Raw genomic sequence first — 7,768 nt, 5'->3', positions numbered from 1 at the left:
TAGAAAGAACTTAGGCCTCTGTGGATTTTAGAGCTATGAGGGCTTCCTGGAACCAATCTTTTTCATTCCTTAGTAGATATCAAGATATGGCTGCCTTCAAAAAGCAGTGTTCTTTATTCTTCAAAAGTAGTGTATAGAAAGTATACGAATATTACTTAAACCACAAAAGGATTCACTCTTTTGTAAAGAAAACATCTCATTGTCATGTCTTGGGAAATGATCGGGTGAGCTGAGCAAGGTAATTAGTTTTTACAGGAATTTTTTAGTACTAGTCAAACATTGGGCTTTATTCTGGCAAACACAGTAAGACATAACTTTCACAGAACATTTGAGATTGTGATCCGGAGCTTAGCAAAGATGCAAAGATGAATGTAATCACAGAAAAAGTAAAGTAGATATCTCAGCCAGAATACTCTTAAAAAAAAAAAATCACTTTTCTACCTGTATCCTGTGCTGTGTCCATTTGCTCCAGCTTTCTGTTTAGTTTAGTTTTTTTGAGACAGGGTTTCTCTGTATAGCTCTGACTGTCCTAGAACTCACTTTGTAGACCAGGCTGGCCTCAAACTCAGAAATCTGCCTGCCTATGCCTCCTGAGTGCTGGGATTAAAGGTGTGGTTCCACCTGGCTCTGCTTTCTGTTTTCATTGATGTTGACTAGTTTAGTTATAAATCATCCATTTATAGAGTAGGAGCAGCTTCCCAGAGTTGGTGTGTGGGACCGTGGAGTTGTATGGGGTGTGAGGTACTCCTTGCTCTCCTCCAGTCTTGTATGCACACTTTCATAGTCGCTTGCCTCCATGGTTTTATCAGGTTGGATGAGCTGGAGCCTTTAGGGAGTGTTTGTCCTAAATTATAGTCTGGTATTTGTGTTATAAAGCTATTTGCTTAGTGTCTGAAACAAGAGAAATTTGTGCAACCCCCCTCACCAATGTCTTTTACTTGCACATTTAAGTAATAGTGTATGTGGCCTGGCATGGTGGCAAACACTGATAATTTTAATCTCAGCATTTGGGTGGGTGAGCCATGATTTGGGGTCAGCCTAGGCTACACAGCGAGGTCCTGTCACAATGGAACAAAGCAAAATAGCTCGACAACAGTACCACCAACAAAAACCAGTACTTGAAGATGAAAACTGAATCAGTCAGTAACCAGTGAATCCACTGACCTTTTTCCAGAGGTCTAGCTGCGGTGGGTAAGCACTGACTTTAAGAGTGTGTCTTTACTCTCCCAGTTTTATCCTTACTTAATTAAAAATGACAAGGGATACAGTTGATGCATGTGAAGTGCTTAGGTAGCTCCCTCCAGCTGTCTTGTGTCTATCAGAGGGTTTGTCTAGTTCCCTAGAAACATGGGGTTTGTATTGTAAGGTTGTGTTTAGGGAAGGCTGTACAAGTAAATTCTTGGTCTTGTTATTCGATTGAAATTGAAGTGAGATCACCTAGTTAGTGTTTCCTTCTTTTACTGCCCAGTGCTTATAATACACAACCACATTAGCCCACTGCCAGGTTTCATAAGTTAAGTGTGACATGATACCTTGAAATTCTGGTTAATTATGAAAGGTATGGATGATTTAGTAAGACCATATTTCTATGTCTCACAAAATGTCTGTCAAGACAGTTGGCTTATCGTTTCTGCAGACATGGGTTGTTGTGTCTGACCAGCGGCTCACATGTCTGGGTTCTAGTCTGGAAAGGCATCTTGGAAACCTGGAAGAGAAGAGGGGGGTTAGGTAGCATGCGAGAGAGATGAAACCAAGACTGTCGGTCTGATCAAGGTTTAATTTTACTATTTCTGACACTCAGTTATGAAGCAAGGGAAGGGGCCCTTTCCTGCCAAATCATCTTGGAGTAAAGTTGCAGGTGAACACATGATAGCTCCAGAACAGCTAGTTGGCAGGCAGTGGGAGTGGCAGCACAATAGGGCAGAAAGCTCTACCATGATGCTCTCTAACACTGAAACCTGAGCAAGTAGTCAGCTACAGGGCATTGGAACCCTGGCGAAGGCTGACTGTATGAATTGAAAGTCACTTTATTATGAATAACACTGAAGGAGAATATGTGGATATTCCTCTGCATTCTTGGATGACAGGCGGGGAACAGGGAGGAGGGGTGACTACCGGCTCTGTAGTACAAGGCCAATTGGCTATTTAGATGTGAGGCTGTGAAGGGCTTGCCCTTCTAATGGTACGGTCTCCAACCTCTCTTCCCCCCTATTAATTAAGTTTAATAAGGCCATGCTTAACTGAGGTGATCAAATGATTTTCTCATCCGTAGATGAGTGGGCTTTAACCATGGCTTGGGGGGAAATTGACCTGATTCCTCCCATGGGTGCTATCACGACCCACACTTATGGCTCTTGGCATCTTTTGGGGAGGGGAGGCAGAGCTTTAGAAAGATATTTTTGGTTGTAACTGGAACTAGATACCAACCTCCATCCAAACAGGGTGTATCTCACAGGGAACCCAGAAATGGTCAAGCTGGACCTTCCCCTGCAGTAAATTTCTGCACCCAAGTGGTACCCGTACTGTATTCGTATGATCACGAATCAGTATGCACAATTCTGAGTACTGTGCAGCTCCTAAAGGAGAATTGTCAACCTCAGATTTAGCAAGGCCTTGACAAGAATTATGTCACTAGTAACACCACAGTTTGTGGCTCTTAGGCTATATTAGGAGCCGGAGGACACCCTCCTCATCTCTGTTATTCCCACAGCCTGAGGAACTAAGGGGACCTTGCAATAACAGCAAGGGTGGAAAACCAGAGACCAGTTAAGGGTCTAAGCCCGTCTATCAGAATAAAAACCAATCTCTTCTAATATTTGAAATTTCTGCCTTTCTAGCCCTCATAGTAAACCTAAATATCAAATCAGACCTAAAGCCACAATGCGTGCTGGAATGTCTTTAGAATGAAAATAGCAGTTGCCACCTGTATGCTCTTGGGGGTGGGGATGCATGCCTGCTGCAGTCAGGCTGAAGGTGTTGATTGACCTGCTTGAAAAGAGGAGATCCAGACAATGAGAAAATAACAATGCAAATCTTCTTTTGGGGAAGTCCAGGTACTTTATTCAGTTGCAAATTAGCAAGGCTCAAGCCTCAGTCTCTGGGCTGGTTTTAGAATTAGTAAAAGGTCAGAGATTCTCTGGAAGTGGGGGATGTGCTCTGAATTAACTTTGCATGGTAATTAAGAATATTTGTTATCTACAATAGGAATCTCTAATATTGGACTAAATATTAGACCAGTCTAAGATTGAGTTAGAATGACTGGTCACAATGAAGAAAAGAGAAAAATCATTATGCCTCTATTAAATGACTAATCTTAAGTCAGAATATACAGTCTTTGATGTTCTTTTGCCATAAAGTTAAAAGGCTTGAAGCTAGTCTAAACTGGAAAAATGGCAAGCAAGGATGGATCTAAAACATGAATCCAATTTAGTTTCCTAGTCACTTCAATCAGGGCACTGAGTCAACTTACCTGCCAGCTTGTCACATGAATTAACCATCATGCTTCTGCGGCGTTCTGTGGAGAGAACCTGTTTTTCCCTTCCCTAATAAGGTAGCTGTTTAGGATCAATCTATAAGCCAATAAGTAGATCCTTTTAAGATACTATAAAGCATTTATTAAATTGTTTGACATTTAAATTTTAGAATTTGAAAATAAAGGTATGATTTAAATAGTGTGCATGGGAATGCACTAAATAGTATGTATGGGGATACAATTCCCCCCTTTTTTGTCTTTTAAGAAGTTAAAGTTTTAAAGTTTTACAATATCTAATCCTTTGAATTAATAACTTGTTGAGAAAACATTTTAAATACTTGGCTGTAAAGGGGCAGTAACTAATTGCACTTTTAATCATTTCTCTTAAGGAGTGGTTGTAACTAGAAAGCTTGAAAAGTTATTAAGAGTCACATGTGCATAATTTATTTATTTATTAACTAGAAATAAGAGCATTCATTTGTAGCAAATTATTAAGTAAAAGTCCTCAAGAATTAACACTATTATGTGGAAGACTTGGGAGATGAAGTCAAGAAGGTCAGAAGTTTAAGATCATTCTTGGTTACCTGATGAGATTTAGGCCAACATGGGATACCTGAGACTCTGTAGTAACAAACAAAGAAGCAAACAAACATCACAGATGGATATATATATATATATATATGTATAAGAATGTTGAACCTTTTGACTTAATTGATGGCAAGTTAAGAGGATGTGGTTGGAGACCACCTTTAGTAATTTACACGTAAACACACAGATCTGAGTCAGGAATAGTTCACTGCATTTAAGAAGGATACACTGCAGTTTGCTCTCAGGGAAATCTTGTTTTGTTTTCACCAGTAAAAATGCCTTTGGAAGGTATCTTCACAGACTGATCATTTGTGTAGTAGTGTCTGATGGTAATAGTGTATATATATATATATATATATATATATATATATATATATATCTCCATCTGTGATGTTCATTTGCTTCTTTGTTTGTTACTACAGAGTATCAGGTATACCATGTTGGCCTAAATCTCATCAGGTAACCAAGAATGATCTTAAACTTCTGACCTTCTTGACTTCATCTCCCAAGTACTGGGATTATAACATCTACATATGAACAGGTTTTGTACTTCGGACATGACATGTTCATAGCCAAATTGTAAATCATATTCTTTTGTAATATTAAGATAAACATATTTATATTTATTTATAGCAGTAAACATTTTAGTTTTAAATGTATATCAAGAAGATTTGTAATAAAAATCATTTCCTTTGAATAGAAATAAATAAATACTCACACTGTTGTCTCCTGTAATATTAGAAATTTCTTAAATGTGAATAATTTTAGTTCTAGATAAGAGATTCCTTTTCATGTCCTTAAGTAGTAAGAATGTTGTCTTTTGACTATCTCCATGTGAACTGTTTTCAGTTCCTTTGAAATTGTACATGCTTAGGCATGTCATCTATTATTTTTCTGGTATTGATTCACCAAAAGATAACCCCATTAACATTAATGTATAGGCTTGAATATAGTCTTTTCATTTTCAGTTGCATTTTGAGTATGGACTTAATATACATGCAATGAGGCTAACTGATTATTATTCCATTGCTTCATATATTTTGTCTATCGTGCTGTTGAAATACTTCAAAAAAATCATATGCCAAGAATTTAACATGCATTTGGAGCAAATGGTGTACAATTTCTGGTTGAACCATAGGCTTCAGAATGAGTTTCTAATGGAAGGGACTCATATTTATGCCTGCATGTGTTAAGTTTGCCTGCTACTTCCTAGAATGACAGAAATAACAGTGACTTGGTTATTAAGAAACTTGTCAGAGCTCCCACATGCTTGTGCTGACTACCCCAGTGCTGAGGCTCAGATCATCACAGCGGCACGTCTGTCCTCAAGTCATGTGTCGTTCAACAGCATAGGGCTATAAACTTACAGACAGTAAAAATATAGCACCTGTGCAGGGCAGAATAGGTACTTAAGTTTTATTTTTGAAATGGGTGGATTCTGAGAGAGAACAAATAATAATATCATGGCTGGGCTGTGGATGCTGTCCCAGAGTGACAGGCTTAGGACTAGACCACAGTGCCTTTTGTGTTCACTTTAGGGGTAAAGATTTTCAATTCTAACTTTTGCAGTTCCATCTGATGGAATTGAAAGTTAATGAGGATAGGTTTACACTTACAAATATTTCAGATATTGTGAGATACTGAACCTTGAAAATATACTCCTAGATTTTCTTTAAGGCAAGTTTTCAGTGTCAGAGTTACAGTTCCTCTGCCTCAGCACCCTAAATACTAGGATTCAAGGCATTCAAAATTAGGTCTGGCTTCAGCCATATTTGAATATCCATGTACAAATAAATATAGAAAATCATTATGTTGAAGCACATCACACTTTCTGAAACTCAACAATTTTATCGAGCACCATGGGTCTTTAAAGATAAATGAAAACAGTGAAAAGCTGGATAACAACATGGTCTTGCTGAACTCATGGCACAAGGACACCATAGATAATGCAATCCAGTCTTTTTACGTTGTCTTAGGGGTTTCCATGTATCATCATTGTGAATGAACAGTATGCATAAAGTTGCTCATATTTCTACTAACTGTATTACCTAATTTTTCCCCCTCAAGGATTTGTTGCTGTTATTGCAGTGATTGATAGCCTAATTATAGTCAAAACTCTTTGGACCATTTTAAGTTCAAACTGAAGGTCTGACTTTCAAGGAAAGAAGAGGAAGGATGTCTCAAAGTAAGAAGAGAGCAAGAATCCAGTCTCCACCTTTTCAACCTGTTTGGGTGTGTGCTCTATGAATTAAATGGCAGCTGCCCACATTGTGAGGTTGATCTTTCTTTATCCTCCTGATTCCAAGGCTCACCCAGAGATAATGTTTTACTAGCTGTCTTGGAAAGCCTTTGTGAGTACAAGTTGGCATATGGAATTAATAATTACACACACACACACACACACACACCACAGTTATGTGTGTGTATGATCTCCCTTGAAAACTCCAGTTAAAGTGAGGACCTTAACATCCTTCTTTCCAAGTGCCTTTACCTTCAGTGAATGAAATTAGGGCTCTGAAATAGCTGGTTCCAAAATGCAAGGAGGAAAAACAAGTTAGCATGGGAGATCTTGTAAGAATCAGAAATGCAGAATCCAGGAGAATTGTAGTGAATATGTGGAGGAAGAGTTATGTATTTAGAAAAATACGCATTGGCAGAAGGACTGGAGTCATGATTTCAGACAAGGACATCAGTGGATGCTGGGTTTACCAGTGAAAGTTTGATGAGACTTCAGGTCACTGTGTAGTTTGTAATTTTCTATCCCAGAGTTAATTCTCGCACAGGACACTACTTAACAAAGTTTGCAATAGGAAAAACTTGATACTGTTTTAATCAGTGGCCATCATGTTATTTACAAAAAGAACTTATTGTTATTTTGAGTATGGCAAATAAATGAACTTCATTTCTACAGTATTGTAAAAAATATTGTACATAAAAAAATATACAAATTACAGATTCAAGTTATGAGGAGACTTCAGAAGTAAAAAAAAAAAAATTAGGGAGTGTTAACAAAATATTGGAGCTGCAATTTCCCCCAGTGATAGGCTCATAAAAGGGATAAAATAAGCTAAGTATTAAAAAGAGAGAAGGGCTGGGCATGTGGCCCAGTTGGTAGTGACCCAGACCAGTCTTGTCAGCATTCAGGACAGGGTCCTGAGATGGGGAAAGGTGGGGATGGAAAAGATAAAGGAAAAGCCAAAGACTGGGGTGGGAAACTGCAGGGGCTGATGAGCCAGGCCAGCCAGATTATTAATGGCATGGCTCTTTGTAACTCCCCTTGAATAGGGAAACAGAGAACAGATCAGGAAAGAACATTAGATAGCAGAAACACAGGAACTTATGATATCTCAAGTTCCCCTTTAGTGAGGTACATTCTGGGTTGGCAAATAAAACCGTTGACAAGTAAATATTAGGGGAATTCCACATGCAAATTTCCAGACTGCAGCCCTCTAGGCCCTGGTGCTGGTACAGAGCTGCTGACCTTGTCTGGTATGACCATGGCTAGAAGAGGGGCAAAATGCCCACACTCCACTCCATCATCAGGGCCTCAGGCAGAGGGCTTGTTTAGCATGTGTGAAACCATTGGTTTAATCCTCCTTGCCATATGAATTGGGTGTAGTGGGGCATCCACTCAGGAGGTGGAGGCAGGAGGATTAGAAGTTGAGATCATCAGTTACATATAGAGTTTGAGGCAAGCCTGGGTACATG

This window comes from Mus caroli, unplaced genomic scaffold (genome assembly GCF_978045245.1).
Source record: "Mus caroli unplaced genomic scaffold, Mus_caroli_1 scaffold_1, whole genome shotgun sequence".
In the NCBI taxonomy this organism is placed as follows: Eukaryota; Metazoa; Chordata; class Mammalia; order Rodentia; family Muridae; genus Mus; species Mus caroli.
The sequence above is the reverse complement of the archived record's forward strand: the minus strand, read 5'-3'. Positions refer to the sequence as shown.